The following is a 21,557-nucleotide window of genomic DNA, read 5'->3' on the forward strand; positions in this document are numbered from 1 at the left end:
GTCCAATTAGCTGCATTTGCTAGCACTTTCAGCTCAGGTGCCCAAAAGCTGACGCTGGTCCAGGACAACTCGCACGAAAACTTCCAAAAGACATATTCCAGGTCGAATAGACTGGTCAAACTAAGTAGAGAATCAATCTTCAGGATGTTATATCCATATATATTCAATCATGTTCCAACCGGATCATATGTTTTCATCTGCAGCCAAATGGAACGACGGTGGCACCCACAGAGAAATGCGCCACAGGGAAATTGCATTCTGCCAAGACGGTGACTATTTCCCCTCCCATTTGGTCAAAGTTCACACCAGAAGCTCCATTCCACGTTCTACTGAATGAAGACATCCAGTGGAAGGCGTAGGAGGTGCTACCAGATCCAGGGGCGATGACGTCAAATTTGACCCACATTCAGAATTTCACTTCTTGTTTGGAAGATTGCCTGCCCTATGAGTTCTGTTATACTCACAGACATAATTCAAACAGTTTTAGAAACTTCAGGGTGTTTTCTATCCAATAGTAATAATAATATGCATATATTAGCAATCTAGGACAGAGTAGGATGCAGTTCACTATGGGCATGCAATTCATCCAAAGTGAAAATACTGCCCCCTATCCTCAACAATTTTTAAGAAACAGGTTTATGAAGTCAATAACTTGCTTGTAACAGATGACATTCATATTCTGACTATCTCTGAAACTCACTTAGATAACACCTTTGATGATACAGTGGTAGAAATACATGGTTATAACATCTACCGAAAATACAGAAATGCCAATGGGGGTCTATTGCAGTCTATATTCATAACCAGATTCTGTCACACCCTGATCTGTTTCACCTGTCTTTGTGATTGTCTCCACCCCCTCCAGGTGACTCCCATCTTCCCCATTATCCCCTGTGTATTTATACCCGTGTTCTCTGTTTGTCTGTTGCCAGTTCATCTTGTTTGTCAAGTCAACCAGCATTTTTTTGTCTCAGCTCATGCTTTTCCCCAGTCTCTCTTTTTCTCAACCTCCTGGTTTAGACCCTTGCCTATTCTGTCTCTGAGCCCTCCTGCCTGCCCGCTCTGCCTGCCCCTGAGCCTGCTGTCCTGTACCTTTGTCCCTGTTGCTGTAATAAACATTGTTACTTCGACATAATCTGGGTCTTACCTTCAAACTGGCCATGACTGACCCAGCAGTCCCGGGCCAGCTGCGCGACGCCATCTCCTCCCGAGGAACTTCTTCGTGGCCTTATGGTGTGGTCCAAATGTTGGCTGAACGCCATGACCAGCCCCTCAGTAACCCAGCTGCTAGCAGCGTCATCTCATCGGTCACTCCACCTTCTCGGGAGTCCCTCTTACCCCCCCGGGAACGCTTCAATGGAGAGCCGAGCACCTGTCAGGCATTTCTAGCTCAGTCATCATTTTTGAGCTTCAGCCCTCCTCCTTCACCTCAGATCACTCCAAGAACCAGGAAGCACTGTTCGGTATGTTCCTGCACAGCGTCTCGGAGGAGATCAAGGACGAGCTTGCGCTCGGGAGTTACCCACAGACCTCGATTCCCTCATGGTTTTGACCATCTGAATTGATGGGCGACTACAGGAATGACGAAGGGAGAGGAAATTCGACTTTGCTCGCAAGCCCAGGGATTCAACCTTGCCTCTGAGTCATCCCGGAGGTCCCCGATGATCCCGTTGCCGAGAGAACCAGAGGCTTCCCGACCTTCCCCGAGAGTTGAGTCACCGCTTCCCGAGCCCATGCAATACAGGATCAACACAACACTCTTGTCCTTTAAAAAGATCAGGCTCTCTGGTAGGAGTGAGCCATAGGGAGAACTTTCCTGCTTCCCTTGCTCACACCCCTGTTCATGCCATTCTGCTGTGGGGAAACCAGCCTAAATCTCTCCGGGGCCGGGGGCCGATGACTCTGGGGTCAATGAGAGTTCTTTTGGACGCTACCCTGGCTCCTGAGCTGAACGTCCTCACTCAGCCGACCTCCACTCCCATGGATGTTAGAGCGTTGGACGGGCTCTCTATAGGCCGTGTCACTCATTTTACCACTCCCATCAACCTACGGGTGTCGGGGAATCACAGCGAGACTATTCAATTACTGCTCATCAAGTCTCCTCAGATTCCCAAGGATTGGGATTCTCTTGGCTCCAGCGACACAATCCCCTCATTAACTGGTCTACTGGTGCAACCTGCCACGGGATGTCTTTCAGGGGGCTTGGAAGGTGCCCCAGACCGCTCCGCAATTCCCGCGGAGTACCAGGACCTTCGGGAGGTGTTCAACAAGACCTGGGCCACTTCGCTTCCGCCGCACCGACCATATGACTGCAGGATTAACCTTCTCCCTAGCACCACTCCGTCTCGGTGACGACTGTACTCACTGTCGGGACAAGAGACCGAGGTAATGGACACCTACATTGGGGACTCCCTAGCTGCAGGATTTATACATCCCTCGTCCTCTCCAGTGCAGGGTTCTTCTTTGTGGAGAAGAAGGACAAGACCCTACACAATTGCAGAGACTACTGGGACTCAATGACATAACGGTGAAGAACTGCTATCCGCTACCACTCATCTCCTTGGCCTTCGAGCCACTCCAGGGGGAGCGCCTGTCATCAACATTGATGACATCCTCGTCTTCTCCCACTCCCCGCAAGAACATGTGCTCTACGTCCAACAGGTTCTTCAACGCCTCCTGGAAAACTAGCTGTTTGTTAAGCCAGAGAAGAGCAATTTCCATCGCTCCACCATCCCTTTTCTGGGGTACATCATCTACGCTGGAAGTGTCCAGATGGATCCCGGGAAGGTGAGAGTGGTGGGGGATTGGCTCCAGCCTTCATAAAGGGTGCAGCTGCAATGTTTCCTGGGGTTTGCCAACTTCTATCTCCTCTTCACCCTGGGTTACTGCACCCTTGCTTCCCCCTGTCAGCACTCACCTCTCCCAAGGTTGCATTCACGTGGTCCCATGCTGCTGACTGGGAGTCCCAGGACCTCAAACATTGCTTCACAACTGTTCCCATCCTGGTTCATCCTGACCCTTCCTATCAGTTTGTGGTGGAGGCCTATGCATCTAATGTAGGAGTGGGGGAAGTCCTGTACCAGAGTTCTGCCCTGGAGCTGAGGCTACATTACATTTACATTTACATTTAAGTCATTTAGCAGACGCTCTTATCCAGAGCGACTTACAAATTGGTGCATTCACCTTATGACATCCAGTGGAACAGTAGTGCATCTAAATCCATTGCCTTCTTCTCCCATCGTCTCAAAGCCACGGAGAAAAACTACGATGTGGGAAATTGTGAGCTCCTCGCAGTGAAGATGGCGTTGGAGGAACGGAGGCACTGGCTGGAAGGTGCGGAACACCTGTTCATCGTATTGACTGACCACAAAAATCTGGAGTTTTTCCGCACTGCCAAATGCCTCAACTCCAGGCACCCCCCTTTTGACCTCCTCCTTTTCCGCAGCACCAGTGATCCGGGTCAACAGCATCAATGTAACAGTATAGCTTCCACCCCTCTCCTCACCCCTACCTGGGCTTGAACCAGGGACCCTCTGCACACATAGACAACTGACACCCAAAAAGCATTGTTACCCATCGGCCACAAAAGCCACGGCACTTGCAGAGCAAGGGGAACCAAGGTCTCAGAGCGAGTGACGTCACCGATTGAAACCCTATCACCGCTAACTAGCAAACCATTTCACATCAGTTACACAAGTATAGTAGCTGATCGTGGACTACAGGAAAAGGAGGGCCGAACATGCCCACATTCACATCGACGGGGCTGTATTGGAGCAGGTCGAGAGTTTGAAGTTCCTTGGTGTCCACACCACCAACAAACTGTCATGGTCAAAACACACCAAGATTGTCATGAAGAGGGCACAACAACACCTTTCCCCATCAGGAGACTGAAAAGATTTGGCATGCGTCCCCAGACCCTCAAAAATTTCTATAGCTGCACCACCGAGAGCATCCTACCCGGTTGCATCATCGCCTGGTATGGCAACTGCACGGCATCTGACCGTAAGGTGCTACAGAGGGTAGTACGTACGGCCTAGTAAAACCAACAACAGAGAGACAGCCTATAGGGAGGTGGTCAGAGACCTGGCCGTGTGGTGCCAGGACAACAACCTCTCCCTCAACGTGATCAAGACAAAGGAGATGATTGTGGACTACAGGAAAAGGAGGACCGAGTATGCCCCCATTCCCATCGACGGGGTTGCAGTGAGGCAGGTTGAGAGCTTCAAGTTCCTTGGTGTCCACATCACCAGCAAACTATAATGGTCCAAACACACTAAGACAGTTGTGAAGAGGGCACGACAAAGCATGGGTCCTCAGATCCTCAAAAGGTTCTACAATTGCACCGTCGAGAGCATTCTGACTGGTTGCATCCCTGTCTGGTATGGCTCGGCCTAGGACCTACATAACAGGCGGTGTCAGAGGAAGGCCCTAAAATGGTCAAAGACTCCAGCCACCCTAGTCATAGACTGTTCTCTTTGCTACAGCATGGCAAGCGGTCCCGGAGCGCCAAGTCTAGGACAAAAAGGCTTCTTAACAGCTTCTACCCCTAAGCAATAAGACTCCTGAACAGCTAATCAGAAGGATACCCAGACCACTCTTTTACACTGCTGCTACTCTCTGTTTATTATCTATACATAGTCACTTTAACTGTACCCACATGTACATATTACCTCAATTAGCTCGACTAATCGGTGCCCACGCACATTGACTCTGTATCGCTACCCCCTGTATATAGCCTCGTTATTGTTATTTTACTGCTACTGTTAAATTATTTGTTACTAATATTTTGTTGGTTATGCATTTCACTGTAAGGTTTACACCTGTTGTATTCGGCGCATGTGACAAATACAATTTGATTTGATTTGTTCACTGGGGCCAAGCTACTTGGAAGAGGGAGAGTCTTGGTGGTTCCAAACTTCTTCCATTTAAAAATGGAGGTTCTTGGGGACCTTCAATGCTGCAAAAGAATTGGTACAATTCCCAAGATCTGTGCCTTGACACAATCCTGTCTCAGAGCTCTACGGACAATTCCTTCAACCTCATGGCTTGGTTTTTGTGCTGACATGCACTGTCAACTGTGGGACCGTATATAGACAGGTGTGTGCCTTTCCAAATCATGTCCAATCAATAGAATTTACCACAGGTGGACTCCAATCAATTTGTATAAACATTTTGTGTTACAGCCTGAATTTAAAATGGATTAAATTGAGATACACAATACCCCATAATGTCACTTTATTCCTCGTTATATGTGCAAATCTACCTCAATTACCTCGTACCACTGCACATCACTCGGTACTGGTACCCCATGTATATAGCCAAGCAGTGGTGGAAAAGAACCCAATTGTCATACTTGAGTAAAAGTAAAGATACCTTAATATAAAATGACTCAAGTAAAAGTCAAAGTCGCCCAGTACAATCCTACTTGAGTAAAAATCTAAAAGTATTTGTCACGACTTCCGCCGAAGTTGGCTCCCCTGCCTGTTCGGGCGGTGCTCGGCGGTCGTCGTCACTACTAGCCGCTACCGATCCCTTTTCCGTTTGTCTGTTGGTTTTGTCTTATTAGTTTCACCTGTGTGTATTTTAGTTTAGTTAGCGTCCTTATATATAGTAGGTAGTCCCACCCTTGTTTTGTGCGGGATTGTTTTTTGTTACTCTGTCATATGGTGGTTTTCATATGTGTATTCTCCGGACTATTTGGCCCTGTGTTTGGGCTGGTCTATTGTAGGCGCCCTGTATGTTGGCGTGACCGTTTTGTTTGCCGGAGAATACATTTACAATATACTGAACCCTGCTCTCTGCGCCTGATTCCAACAGACCACTCCTAGTATCCCGTGACAGTATTTGGTTTTAAATATACTTAAGTATCAAAAGTAAATGTAATTGCTAAAATATACTTACGTTTCAAAAGTAGAATTAAAAGTAATTTCAATTTCCTTATACAGTATTAAGCAAACCATAGAGCGACATTTTCTTGTTTTTTAAATTTACGGATTGCCAGGGGCACATGAAGCATGTGTTTAGTGAGCTGCCAGATCAGAGGCAAGGGATTTGACAATTTTCCTGTCCTGCTAGATATTCCAAATATAATGAGTACTTTTTGGTGTCAGGGAAAATGTATGGAGTAAAATGTACATCATTTTTACAGTACAGATACACCAAAAACTACTTAAGTAGTTGTTAAGTACAAGTATTTTTCCTTAAGTACTTTATACCACTGTAGCCAAGTTATCGTTGCTCATTGTGAGTCTATAATTACTTTTAAAATACTTATATCATGTTTTACTTTTCTATTATTTCTCTTAATTTTCTCTCCGCATTGTTGGGAAAGGCCCCTCAGGAAGCATTTCACTGTTACACCTGTTGTTTACTCGCTCTCTGCATTGTTGGGAAGGGCCCCTCAGGAAGCATTTCACTGTTACACCTGTTGTTTACTCTCTCTCTGCATTGTTGGGAAGGGCCCCTCAGGAAGCATTTCACTGTTACACCTGTTGTTTACTCTCTCTCCGCATTGTTGGGAAGGGCCCCTCAGGAAGCATTTCACTGTTACACCTGTTGTTTACTCTCTCTCTGCATTGTTGGGAAGGGCCCCTCAGGAAGCATTTCACTGTTACACCTGTTGTTTACTCTCTCTCCGCATTGTTGGGAAGGGCCCCTCAGGAATCATTTCACTGTTACACCTGTTGTTTACTCTCTCTCCGCATTGTTGAGAAGGGCCCCTCAGGAAGCATTTCATTGTTACACCTGTTGTTTACTCTCTCTGCATTGTTGGGAAAGACCCCTCAGGAAGCATTTCACTGTTACACCTGTTGTTTACTCTCTCTCTGCATTGTTGGGAAGGGCCCCTCAGGAAGCATTTCACTGTTACACCTGTTGTTTACTCTCTCTCTGCATTGTTGGGAAAGACCCCTCAGGAAGCATTTCACTGTTACACCTGTTGTTTACTCTCTCTCTGCATTGTTGGGAAGGGCCCCTCAGGAAGCATTTCACTGTTACACCTGTTGTTTACTCTCTCTCCGCATTGTTGGGAAGGGCCCCGCAGGAAGCATTTCACTGTTACACCTGTTGTTTACTCTCTCTCTGCATTGTTGGGAAGGGCCCCTCAGGAAGCATTTCACTGTTACACCTGTTGTTTACTCTCTCTCCGCATTGTTGGGAAGGGCCCCTCAGGAAGCATTTCACTGTTACACCTGTTGTTTACTCTCTCTCTGCATTGTTGGGAAGGGCCCCTCAGGAAGCATTTCACTGTTACACCTGTTGTTTACTCTCTCTCTGCATTGTTGGGAAGGGCCCCTCAGGAAGCATTTCACTGTTACACCTGTTGTTTACTCTCTCTATGCATTGTTGGGAAGGGCCCCTCAGGAAGCATTTCACTGTTACACCTGTTGTTTACTCTCTCTCCGCATTGTTGGGAAAGGCCCCTCAGGAAGCATTTCACTGTTACACCTGTTGTTTACTCTCTCTCTGCATTGTTGGGAAGGGCCCCTCAGGAAGCATTTCACTGTTACACCTGTTGTTTACTCTCTCTCTGCATTGTTGGGAAAGGCCCCTCAGGAAGCATTTCACTGTTACACCTGTTGTTTACTCTCTCTCAGCATTGTTGGGAAGGGCCCCTCAGGAAGCATTTCACTGTTACACCTGTTGTTTACTCTCTCTCTGCATTGTTGGGAAGGGCCCCTCAGGAAGCATTTCACTGTTACACCTGTTGTTTACTCTCTTTCTACATTGTTGGGAAGGGCCCCTCAGGAAGCATTTCACTGTTACACCTGTTGTTTACTCTCTCTCTGCATTGTTGGGAAGGGCCCCTCAGGAAGCATTTCACTGTTACACCTGTTGTTTACTCTCTCTCCGCATTGTTGGGAAGGGCCCCTCAGGAAGCATTTCACTGTTACACCTGTTGTTTACTCTCTCTCTGCATTGTTGGGAAGGGCCTTTAAGTAAGCATTTCACTGTTAGCCTACACTAGAGGTCAACCGATTAATCAGCATTGAAAAATCATAATCGGTCGACCTCTAGTCTACACCTGTTGTTTACGACGCATTTGACAAATAAAATGCCATACACACACCTACATACAAGGAAAGGTACTTACATGTAAGCCTTATAATCACTGCCAATCCGCTGGACCCTGATGTTGTACTTGGCATCTATGAAGGGTTCTGTGGTGGTGTAAGTCTGAGTGATGGCTACCACACTGGCTATGTCCTGGAAGTCACTCAGGTTATCCACCTTTACCTGGATACACAGACAGCATAACACAACACATTACATCTAACCCTCACACAACTAACCCTAACAATAACACACACTCAGGTTATCCACCTTTACCTGGATACACAGACAGCATAACACAACACATTACATCTAACCCTCACACAACTAACCCTAACAATAACACACACTCAGGTTATCCACCTTTACCTGGATACACAGACAGCATAACACAACATCATCATTACAGGCTGCAGATATAGCTGAATACACAGTAGATTACAGACATAACTGAATACACGGCAGATGACAGATATAGCTGAATACACAGTAGATTACAGACATAACTGAATACACGGCAGATTACAGATATAACTGAATACACAGTAGATTACAGACATAACTGAATACACGGCAGATTACAGATATAACTGAATACACAGTAGATTACAGATATAACTGAATACACAGTAGATTACAGATAACTGAATACACAGTAGATTACAGATATAACTGAATACACAGTAGATTACAGATATAACTGAATACACAGTAGATTACAGATATAACTGAATACACAGTAGATTACAGACATAACTGAATACACAGTAGATTACAGATATAACTGAATACACAGTAGATTACAGATATAACTGAATACACAGTAGATTACAGACATAACTGAATACACAGTAGATTACAGATATAGCTGAATACACAGTAGATTACAGATATAACTGAATACACAGTAGATTACAGATATAGCTGATGTTACAGATACAGGTATCCTGTGTGTGTGTGTGTGTGTGTATGTATCCTGTGTTCTTTTCTATCCTTCTCCCCTAACAGGTGAAAATCATCACTCCCCAATCAGTCAACAATCAATCATCAATCAGAAGACACATCTCCTCCTGTTTCCTACCCAATCACAGTTCCTTTCCCTTGGTTTAAAAACCCTGTCAGTTGTTTGCTCTAGAGCTCAATCTCTATGTAAATGCCATATGTCTGTTGATCGCGCTGTTTCAGGCTCTCCTACTATGTCGCTATCTTTCTTTCTGTATTGAGCTCTCTTTTGTTTGAGCACCTCCATATCACTTTGTCCTCACCTGTGAGTATTGTTTTTGGTTATGGTGTTTGCTTGCTGGTGGGAAAAGGGGGAACCAAGACAAGTCACCCATGGGCATACACTACCCGTAGGTTAACTTTGTTAAATACACTAGTTAGACCTGGGCGGACCACCCACTGTAACCCTAACCCTAACCCTGTTGTCTGTTGTCTGTTCACACTGCTATGCTTTATCTTGGCCTTGTTCTCAAGTAGCCTACCTGGTTAAATAAAGGTGAAATAAAAAATAAAATAAAAGGAACCAAAAGGTTGCAAGCTGACCAGGTAAAAAATCTGTCGTTCTGCCCCTGAACAGGCAGTTAACCCACAATTCCTAGGCTGTTATTGAAAATAAGAATCTGTTCTTAACTGACTTGCCTAGTTAAAAATAGGTAAAATAAATTATATATATAAAATGTCATATTTATTTGTATTTGGACATTATATATAAATGGCGTATATGTATTAGTGCATTACCTTTCCCATTCCAGAGTGCGCGTGTCCTATCTTCACCACCACAGGGAAAGAGGGCATGGAGATCTGAAAGAAAAGATATGTTGGATTGACTGGCTGAATGACTGGCTGGCTGAATGAATGAACAATTGATTTGCTGACTGACTGAATGACTGATTGGCTGACTGCCTGGATGACTGATTAGCTGACTGACTGAATGAATGACTGAATAACTGATTAGCTGACTGACTGAATGTTGCTCCAGGAGACAAACCAGGGCTATTAGATATTTAACCATAGAGAGACACACCAGGGCTATTAGACATTTAACCATAGACACACCAGGGCTATTAGATATTTAACCATAGATATAAACACCAGGGCTAGTAGATATTTAACCATAGAGAGACACACCAAGGCTATTAGATATTTAACTATAGAGAGACACACCAGGGCTAGTAGATATTTAACTATAGAGAGACACATCAGGGCTAGTAGATATTTAACTAGAGACACGCCAGGGCTAGTAGATATTTAACTATAGAGAGACACGCCAGGGCTAGTAGATATTTAACTATAGAGAGACACACCAGGGCTGGTAGATATTTAACTATAGAGATAAACACCAGGGCTAGTAGATATTTAATCAAAGAGAGACACACCAGGGCTATTAGATATTTAACTATAGAGAGACACACCAGGGCTAGTATATATTTAACAATGGAGATAAACACCAGGGCTATTAGATATTTATCCATAGAGAGACACACCAGGGCTAGTAGATATTTAACCATAGAGAGACACACCAGGGCTATTAGATATTTAACCATAGAGATAAACACCAGGGCTATTAGATATTTAACCATAGAGATAAACAACAGGGCTAGTAGATATTTAACTATAGAGAGACACACCAGGGCTAGTAGATATTTAACCATAGAGATAAACACCAGGGCTATTAGATATTTATCCATAGAGACACACACCAGGTCTATTAGATATTTAACTATAGAGAGACACACCAGGGCTATTAGATATTTAACCATAGAGACACACCAGAGCTAGTATATATTTAACAATGGAGATAAACACCAGGGCTAGTAGATATTTAACCATAGAGACACACCAGGGCTATTAGATATTTAACTATAGAGAGACACACCAGGGCTAGTAGATATTTAACCATAGAGAGACACACCAGGGCTAGTAGATATTTAACCATAGAGAGACACACCAGGGCTAGTAGATATTTAACCATAGAGATAAACACCAGGGCTAGTAGATATTTAACCATAGAGATAAACACCAGGGCTAGTAGATATTTAACCATAGAGAGACACACCAGGGCTAGTAGATATTTAACCATAGAGATACACACCAGGGCTAGTAGATATTTAACTATAGAGAGACACACCAGGGCTATTAGATATTTAACTATAGAGAGACACACCAGGGCTATTAGATATTTAACTATAGAGAGACACACCTGGGCTATTAGATATTTAACTATAGAGAGACACACCAGGGCTATTAGATATTTAACTATAGAGGCTAAACGCTGCTGTTGCCAAACAGTGTGAATGAGTCAACTCACAGGCTGGGGAGCAGGTATATAACCAAACAGGCTGGGGAGCAGGTATATGACAAAACAGGCTGGGGAGCAGGTATATGACAAAACAGGCTGGGGAGCAGGTATATAACAAAACAGGCTGAGGAGCAGGTATATAACAAAACAGGCTGAGGAGCAGGTATATAACAAAACAGGCTGAGGAGCAGGTATATAACAAAACAGGCTGGGGAGCAGGTATATAACAAAACAGGCTGAGGAGCAGGTATATAACAAAACAGGCTGGGGAGCAGGTATATGACAAAACAGGCTGAGGAGCAGGTATATAACAAAACAGGCTGGGGAGCAGGTATATGACAAAACAGGCTGAGGAGCAGGTCTATGACAAAACAGGCTGGGGAGCAGGTCTATGACAAAACAGGCTGAGGAGCAGGTCTATGACAAAACAGGCTGGGGAGCAGGTATATAACAAAACAGGCTGAGGAGCAGGTCTATGACAAAACAGGCTGAGGAGCAGGTATATAACAAAACAGGCTGGGGAGCAGGTATATAACAAAACAGGCTGGGGAGCAGGTATATAACCAAACAGGCTGGGGAGCAGGTATATAACCAAACAGGCTGGGGAGCAGGTATATAACAACAGGCTGGGGAGCAGGTATATAACAACAGGCTGGGGAGCAGGTATATAACAACAGGCTGGGGAGCAGGTATATGACAAACAGGCTGGGGAGCAGGTATATGACAAACAGGCTGGGGAGCAGGTATATAACAACAGGCTGGGGAGCAGGTATATGACAAACAGGCTGGGGAGCAGGTATATGACAAAACAGGCTTGGGAGCAGGTATATGACAAAACAGGCTGGGGAGCAGGTATATAACAACACAGGCTGAGGAGCAGGTATATAACAAAACAGGCTGGGGAGCAGGTATATAACAACAGGCTGGGGAGCAGGTATATAACAACAGGCTGGGGAGCAGGTATATAACAACAGGCTGGGGAGCAGGTCTATGACAAACAGGCTGGGGAGCAGGTATATAACAACAGGCTGGGGAGCAGGTATATAACAACAGGCTGGGGAGCAGGTATATGACAAACAGGCTGGGGAGCAGGTATATAACAACAGGCTGGGGAGCAGGTATATAACAACAGGCTGGGGAGCAGGTATATGACAAACAGGCTGGGGAGCAGGTATATAACAACAGGATGGGGAGCAGGTATATGACAAACAGGCTGGGGAGCAGGTATATGACAAAACAGGCTGGGGAGCAGGTATATGACAAAACAGGCTGGGGAGCAGGTATATAACAACAGGCTGGGGAGCAGGTATATGACAAACAGGCTGGGGAGCAGGTATATAACAACAGGCTGGGGAGCAGGTATATAACAAAACAGGCTGGGGAGCAGGTCTATGACAAACAGGCTGGGGAGACGGCATTTGTGACAGAGTTAGAGTTAGTGCAATAAACAACAAGAGATATTGTATGCAAACAGAACCAAATGAAAGTAACATCTTTCAATGTTTTGTTGTGTATCAGTGAGGATATGCTCATGATTAATAATCTGAGACAGGAGAGTAGGTGTGTTGCTGCCACCGCCGCACACACACACCACACAGAGACTCCACTAGTGTTCACAACATATTGAGGGCTCGTGTCCAGCATAATAATCAAGCAGTGAACCTCCATGATAGAAGATGACATCTCCACTCAACTGTAACACTCCATTTCAGCACCACAGCTGAACTACAAAGATCCAAACGTGTTCCAGACTGTAATCTAGGCCTCATTAAAACAAATCACACAGAGCCATCAGTCACCTCCTATGATTCAAAACAAGCTGCAGATCTCCTGGTCTACTTTCCCATTGTCAGAGTTGTTCTTCTACTTGTGTTTTTAACTGAGGCACAAACTGAGCTGATGACTGAATACACTCACTCACTGCTGCCTGGTAGGGGTGGAGGGGAGGAGTGGAGGGAGAAGAGGGGAGGAGTGGAGGGAGAAGAGGGGAGGAGTGGAGGGAGAAGAGGGGAAGAGGGGAGGAGTGGAGAAGAGGGGAAGAGGGGGAGGAGTGGAGTGGAGGGAGAAGAGGGAGGGAGGAGAGGAGGGAGGGAGAAGAGGGAGGAGAGAGGAGGGAGGGAGAGGGGAGGAATAGGAGGGAGGGAGAAGAGGGAGGAGAGGAGGGAGGGAGAAGGGAGGGAGGAGAGGAGGGAGGGAGAAGAAGGGAGGAGAGGAGGAGGGAGAAGAAGGGAGGAGAGGAGGGAGGGAGAAGAAGGGAGGAGAGGAGGGAGGGAGAAGAGGGAGGAGAGGAGGGAGGGAGAAGGGAGGAGAGAGGGAGGGAGAAGAGGGGGAGGAGAGGAGGGGAGGGAGAAGAGGGGAGGAGAGGAGGGAGGGAGAAGAGGGGAGGAGAGGAGGGAGGGAGAAGAGGGGAGGAGAGGAGGGAGGGAGAAGAGGGGAGGAGAGGGGAGGAGAGGAGGGAGGGAGAAGAGGGGAGGAGAGGAGGGAGGGAGAAGAGGGGAGGAGAGGAGGGAGGGAGAAGAGGGGAGGAGAGGAGGGGAGGGAGAAGAGGGGAGGGAGGGAGGGAGGGAGGAGGGAGGGGAGGGAGAGGAGAGGGAGAAGAGGGAGGAGGGAGGAAGAGGGAGGGAGGGAGAGGAGGGAGAAGAGGAGGGAGGGAGAGGAGGAGAAGAGGAGGGAGGGAGAAGAGGAGGGAGGGAGGGAGGGAGGGGAGGGAGGGAGAAGAGGGAGGGAGGGGGCAAAACTCCTGCGAGGATGGGGGCAAAACACACATCACGACAAGAGAGACAACACAACACTACATCAAGAGAGACCGAAGACAACAACATAGCAAGGGAGCAACACATGACAACACAGCATGGTAGCAACACAATATTACAACAACATGGTACAAACATTATTGGGCACAGACAACAGCAAAGGGCAAAAAGGTAGAGACAACAATACATCACACAAAGCAGCCACAACTGTCAGTAAGACTGTCCATGATTGAGTCTTTCTCTGCTTTCCTTTGTTGAATAGCTGTGAGACAACACTACTAGCTACTACTATTATACTTATGAAAACTGTTGTGCATCATACATTTGGATTTAATAGGCTGATTGTTACAAGGAAAGCTAATCTAGTTCTTGTTATTGGTTTTGTTTGATACTACTAACAGCACAGGAACATCCTAATTGAATCTGATCAAATGGTTTTAGCTTGGAGGAAATGGCCACGTTCAAAAATATTAAGTAAGTGCACTCGTGTACTCTCACGTGTACTCTCACGTGTACTCTCACGTGCACTCTCACGTGCACTCTCACGTGTACTCTCACGTGTACTCTCATGTGCACTCTCACGTGCACTCTCACATGCACTCTAAAACCCAATCAAAGTCAGAAGGCCCACCCACAGCATCAAATTGCTAAGAAAACAATGGTCTCTCTTTCTGCCAAAGCCAACAGTTCAGTTTGACTCTGGGTCCCCTGAACCAGATTGAAGAGTTCTAGGGGGTATAACAACATTGAAGAGTTTGCCAGATAACTTTCCTACATATCCTTAAACAAATTCATATGTCTTTAGTGTTAGAGGAAGACTGGAAAGTCAAAAATCTACTGTATTTGAAGGTTTGTCTTGAGATGGATAACATTTGGATCATACTCTGCAATACAGCCCAGTAGAGATAACTGTAGAGGGGAGAGCTCTCTGACACAAGCGTTCTTGTGATTTCATCTTTATGTGGAGAAAAAAGTGTTGCCTGGCAACCCAAACTCTTTGCTCCGGACTAATACTACACCATGCCCATAGACGTTAGTTTCTTCTCCGCAATGAGTCTGGATCCGAGTACCTCCCTGACGATATCTAGAATGGAAAAAAATCGAGCAGTTCTGATTGATCCCAGAAACTGATGGGGATCAAAAGCGAGTTTGAAAATGTGTCATTGGATTTGATACTCTGATAGGTCAGAGATGATCCAATTGCTGATGACTTTGTTTTATACAAAACTCTCATTTTGACGTGAAGACAAACAACTTCAATGATGGCAGTCTCAGACTGAAGTACGAAGCGAACAGTTAGAGCAGCGGAAGAATTCTGTTTGAGTCACCAGGCAGGCAAAAGTGATGAAAATAGGTCTGTTGTCAAGCCTAAAAACACAGGTCTAACTACAGAGTTACTACAGAGTCACTACAGGTCTAACTACAGGTCTAACTACAGGTCTAAATACAGAGTTACTACAGGTCTAACTACAGAGTTACTACAGGTCTAACCTACAGAGTTACTACAGGTCTAACCTACAGAGTTACTACAGGTCTAACTACAGAGTTACTACAGGTCTAACTACAGAGTTACTGCAGGTCTAACTACAGAGTTACTACAGGTCTAAACTACAGAGTTACTACAGGTCTAACCTACAGAGTTACTACATGTCTAACCTACAGAGTTACTACAGGTCTAACCTACAGAGTTACTACAGGTCTAACCTACAGAGTTACTACAGGTCTAACCTACAGAGTTACTACAGGTCTAAACTACAGGTCTATCCTACAGAGTTACTACAGGTCTAACCTACAGAGTTACTACAGGTCTAACCTACAGAGTTACTACAGGTCTAACCTACAGAGTTACTACAGGTCTAACCTACAGAGTTACTACAGGTCTAACCTACAGAGTTACTACAGGTCTAACCTACAGAGTTACTACAGGTCTAACCTACAGAGTTACTACAGGTCTAACCTACAGAGTTACTACAGGTCTAACCTACAGAGTTACTACAGGTCTAACCTACAGAGTTACTACAGGTCTAACCTACAGAGTTACTACAGGTCTAAACTACAGAGTTACTGCAGGTCTAACTACAGAGTTACTACAGGTCTAAACTACAGAGTTACTACAGGTCTAAACTACAGAGTCACTACAGGTCTAAACTACAGAGTTACTACAGGTCTAAACTACAGAGTTACTGCAGGTCTAAACTACAGAGTCACTACAGGTCTAAACTACAGAGTCACTACAGGTCTAACTACAGAGTTACTACAGGTCTAAACTACAGAGGTACTACAGGTCTAAATGTCAGTGTTACTACAGGTCTAACTGCAGAGTTACTACAGAGTTACTACAGGTCTAAACTACATAGTTACTACAGAGTTATTACTGTCTAAACTACATAGTTACTGCAGAGTTACTACAGGTCTAACTACAGAGTTACCACAGGTCTAACTACAGAGTTACTACAGGTCTAAACTACAGAGGTACTACAGGTCTAAACTACAGAGTTACTACAGGTCTAAACTACAGAGTTACTGCAGGTCTAAACTACAGAGTTACTGCAGGTCTAACCTACAGAGTTACTACAGGTCTAAACTACAGAGTCACTACAGGTCTAACCTACAGAGTTACTACAGGTCTAACTACAGAGTTACTACAGGTCTAACTACAGAGTCACTGCAGGTCTAAACTACAGAGTCACTACAGGTCTAAACTACAGAGTCACTACAGGTCTAACTACATAGTTACTACATGTCTAAACTACGGAGTTACTGCAGGTCTAACTACATAGTTACTGCAGGTCTAAACTACAGAGTTACTGCAGGTCTAAACTACAGAGTTACTGCAGGTCTAAACTACAGAGTTACTGCAGGTCTAAACTACAGAGTTACTACAGGTCTAAACTACAGAGTTACTACAGGTCTAAACTACAGAGTCACTACAGGTCTAACTACAGAGTCACTACAGGTCTAACTACATAGTTACTACATGTCTAAACTACGGAGTTACTGCAGGTCTAACTACATAGTTACTGCAGGTCTAAACTACAGAGTTACTGCAGGTCTAAACTACAGAGTTACTGCAGGTCTAAACTACAGAGTTACTGCAGGTCTAAACTACAGAGTTACTACAGGTCTAAACTACAGAGTTACTACAGGTCTAAACTACAGAGTTACTACAGGTCTAAACTACAGAGTCACTACAGGTCTAAACTACAGAGTCACTACAGGTCTAAACTACAGAGTTACTGGTTTAGGCAAAGATAGATACATTGGTAGTTATTATGGTTTGTGTAGAGATAAATAGATGGGTATATTGGTAGTTCTTATGGTTTGGGTTTAGATTGGTAGTTATTAGGGTTTAGGTAAAGATAGTTCTCATGGTTTGGGTAGAGATAGGTATAGAGTAGTGATGTCCATCTCTCATTGCATGAATTATTTGACACGCATCTACACTGAAAAATAAAAAATAAATAAAATATAAACGCAACAATTTCAAAGATTTCACTGAGACACAGTACATAAAATAAATCAGTCAATTTAAATAAATTCCTTAGGCCCTAATCTATCAATTTCACATGACTGGGAATATAAAATGTTCATCTGTTGGTCAAAGATACAATTAAAAAAAAGGTAGGGGTGTGGATAAAAAAAACAGTCCGTGTCTGGTGTGACCACCATTTGCCTCATGCAGCGCGACACATCTCCTTAGCATAGAGTTGATCAGGCTGTTGATCTTGTCCCACTCCTCTTCAATTGAGACAATTACTTATCATTGACTCAAGCCCAGCTCAGTTAATCCCGACCATTGTGTCACTGAGTTGTCATAAAGCTTCAGCAAATATGCATTATTCTAGAGGCGTGGGAAGACACAATCTAAATAACCTAATTTATGTCTTACTGCACTGAATGCCTCTGCTCAACCTACCACCTCAGTGCTAACAGTATAACTCTGATTTATCGGCACATGATTACTGCATACAATAGCTGTTGTGCACTAGTAGGAAGTTCACTGGGTGCAGCTCACCCTGCACTAACATAAATAACATGAGCATATCTACTTCTGCTAAGCTTCCCAGTAAAGCAATGAAAACAATCAAGCATTCCAGAAAGTGGTTAATGAAGTCAATAACATGCTAGTAACAGATGACATGCCTATTCTGACTACCTCTGAAACTCACTTAGATAATACCTTTGCTGATACAGTGGTAATACATGGTTGTAACATCTACGGAGAATCTACAGAGAAGACAGAAATGCCAATGGTGGAGGTGTTTTGCTGTTTATATTCAGAAGCACATTCCTGTAAATCTAAGAGAGGATCACATGTTAAATACTGTTGTAGTAATATGGCTACAGGTTCATCTGCCTCACCTAAAGCCCATTCTGGTGGGAAGCTGCTATAGACCAGTCAGTATCTGGATAATGTTAAATACTGTTGAAGTAATATGGCTACAGGTTCATCTGCCTCACCTAAAGCCCATTCTGGTGGGAAGCTGCTATAGACCAGTCAGTATCTGGATAATGTTAAATACTGTTGTAGTAATATGGCTACAGGTTCATCTGCCTCACCTAAAGCCCATTCTGGAGGGAAGCTGCTATAGACCAGTCAGTATCTGGATAATGTTAAATACTGTTGAAGTAATATGGCTACAGGTTCATCTGCCTCACCTAAAGCCCATTCTGGTGGGAAGCTGCTACAGACCAGTCAGTATCTGGATAATGTTAAATACTGTTGAAGTAATATGGCTACAGGTTCATCTGCCTCACCTAAAGCCCATTCTGGAGGGAAGCTGCTATAGACCAGTCAGTATCTGGATAATGTTAAATACTGTTGTAGTAATATGGCTACAGGTTCATCTACCTCACCTAAAGCCCATTCTGGAGGGAAGCTGCTATAGACCAGTCAGTATCTGGATAATGTTAAATACTGTTGAAGTAATATGGCTACAGGTTCATCTGCCTCACCTAAAGCCCATTCTGGTGGGAAGCTGCTACAGACCAGTCAGTATCTGGATAATGTTAAATACTGTTGAAGTAATATGGCTACAGGTTCATCTGCCTCACCTAAAAGCCCATTCTGGAGGAAGCTGCTATAGACCAGTCAGTATCTGGATAATGTTAAATACTGTTGTAGTAATATGGCTACAGGTTCATCTACCTCACCTAAAAAGCCCATTCTGGAGGGAAGCTGCTATAGACCAGTCAGTATCTGGATAATGTTAAATACTGTTGAAGTAATGGCTACAGGTTCATCTGCCTCACCTAAAGCCCATTCTGGAGGAAGCTGCTATAGACCAGTCAGTATCTGGATAATGTTAAATACTGTTGTAGTAATATGGTTACAGGTTCATCTGCCTCACCTAAAGCCCATTCTGGAGGGAAGCTGCTATAGACCAGTCAGTATCTGGATAATGTTAAATACTGTTGTAGTAATATGGCTACAGGTTCATCTGCCTCACCTAAAGCCCATTCTGGAGGGAAGCTGCTATAGACCAGTCAGTATCTGGATAATGTTAAATACTGCTGAAGTAATATGGCTACAGGTTCATCTACCCTGTTGGGAAGTGAGCACTTAGTTTGTTTGTTTGACCTGACGAAGCACCTATGTTTTTAAGAATATGCATATGACAACAAACTTTTCTATACAGGTTAATCTGCCTCATCTAAAACCCATTCTTGTGGGAAGCTGCTGTAGACCACCAAGTGCTAACAGTCAGTATCTGGATAACGTGTGTGAAATGCTTGATAATGTCTGTGATATCAACAGAGAGGTATATTTTCTGGGTGATTTAAATATTGACTCGATTTCATCAAGCTGCCCACTCAAGAAAAATCTTCAAACTGTAACCAGTACGTGCAATCTGGTTCAGGTTATCAGTCAACCTACCAGGGTAGTTACAAACAGCACAGGAAGGAAATAATCAACGTGTATTGATCATATCATTACTAATGCTGCAGGAATTTGCTTTAAATCAGTATCCAAATCCATAAGATGTAGTGATCACAATGTACTAGACATATCTTGGAAAACCAAAGTTCCAAAGGCTGGCCCTAATATAATGTATAAGAGTTCATACAATACGTTTTGTAATGATTCCTATGCTGTTGATGTAAATCATTTTTGTTGTTCTATGGTGTGTAATGAGGAGCAACTAGATGCTGCACTTGACACATTCATGAAATTGCTGATTCCACTGACTAATAATCATGCACAAAAACTGATAAATCGTTGTGGAATTGAGAAATTGTATGGTTGAAAGGGATGAGGCAAAAGGAATGGCAAAAAAGTCTGGCTGCACAACCGATTGGCAAACTTACTGCACATTGAGAAGTCATGTGACTAAACTGAATAAAAATAAGAAAATGTACTTTGAACCAAAGATTAATGATAGTAAAAGTCTTTGGAGTCCCTTAAATGATATTTTGGGCAAAAAGGCAAACTCGGCTCCATCATTCATTGAATCAGATGGCTCACACACCGTGAACAGGCAGTTAACCCACTGTTCCAAGGCCGTCATTGAAAATAAGAAATAGTTCTTTAACCTCTTCAGTCGACCCTCTACTTTTTTGAACATTTTGTTAAAAATCGCGCAACATTTCAGCGCCTTGCTACTCATGCCAGGAATATAGTACGTTCATATGGTTAGAATGTGTGGATAGGAAACCCTCGGACGTTTTTAAAACTGGTTAAATCACGACTGTGGCTATTACATAACGTGCGTTACATCGGAAAGCGCAGGAAAACCTGATCACAGAAAATGGAAATAAATATCCTTGCGCCACTTCCAGCAATTGTTAACAGTGAGCCGAATTAGATAAGACCGAGCATTCAACTCCCACAGCATCCCCATGTTGTCGAGTATCTTGTGAATTTAATCATCTTTGATTCTTGGTTGAACCAAAGAGGGCACCGCTTACCTCCGGTCTCCGCCCAGATCATTCGGAAGAGCTCTCTCCTGAAATTTTTTCCAAGACGACAGCTAATGATATTTACATCGCCTACGGATGATTTTTATCGCTTATTAACGTTTACTAATACCTAAAGTAGCATTACAAACGTATTTCGAAGTGTTTTGTGAAAGTTTATCGTCTACTTTTTGAATTTAAAAAAATGACGTTACGTTGTGAAATCGCTGTTTTTTTTTATCACACAGTCTACATATAACGATATCTTGGCTTTATATGGCCCGATTTAATCGAAATAAAGACCCAATAGTGTTTATGGGACATCTAGGAGTGCCAACAAAGAAGATGGTGAAAGGTAATGACTGTTTTCTATTTTATTGTGCGGTTTGTGTAACGCCGAAATGCTAATTATTTTGTTTACGTCCCCTGCTGTGCTTTTCTGTTGTAGTGTATTCGTGCATGCTATCAGATAATAGCTTCTCATGCTGTCGCCGAAAAGCATTTTAAAAATCGGACTTGTTGCCTGGATTCACAACGAGTGTAGCTTTAATTTG

The 21,557-nt window shown here is 44.0% G+C and overlaps 1 pseudogene; it reads right to left on the reverse strand.

The window, feature by feature from the left end:
• Positions 1 to 21,557, reverse strand: part of LOC115118616 (synapsin-2-like) — a 299,540-nt pseudogene that overhangs the window by 69,343 nt on the left and 208,640 nt on the right.

Source organism: Oncorhynchus nerka, linkage group LG15 (genome assembly GCF_034236695.1).
Source record: "Oncorhynchus nerka isolate Pitt River linkage group LG15, Oner_Uvic_2.0, whole genome shotgun sequence".
Lineage (NCBI taxonomy): Eukaryota > Metazoa > Chordata > Actinopteri > Salmoniformes > Salmonidae > Oncorhynchus > Oncorhynchus nerka.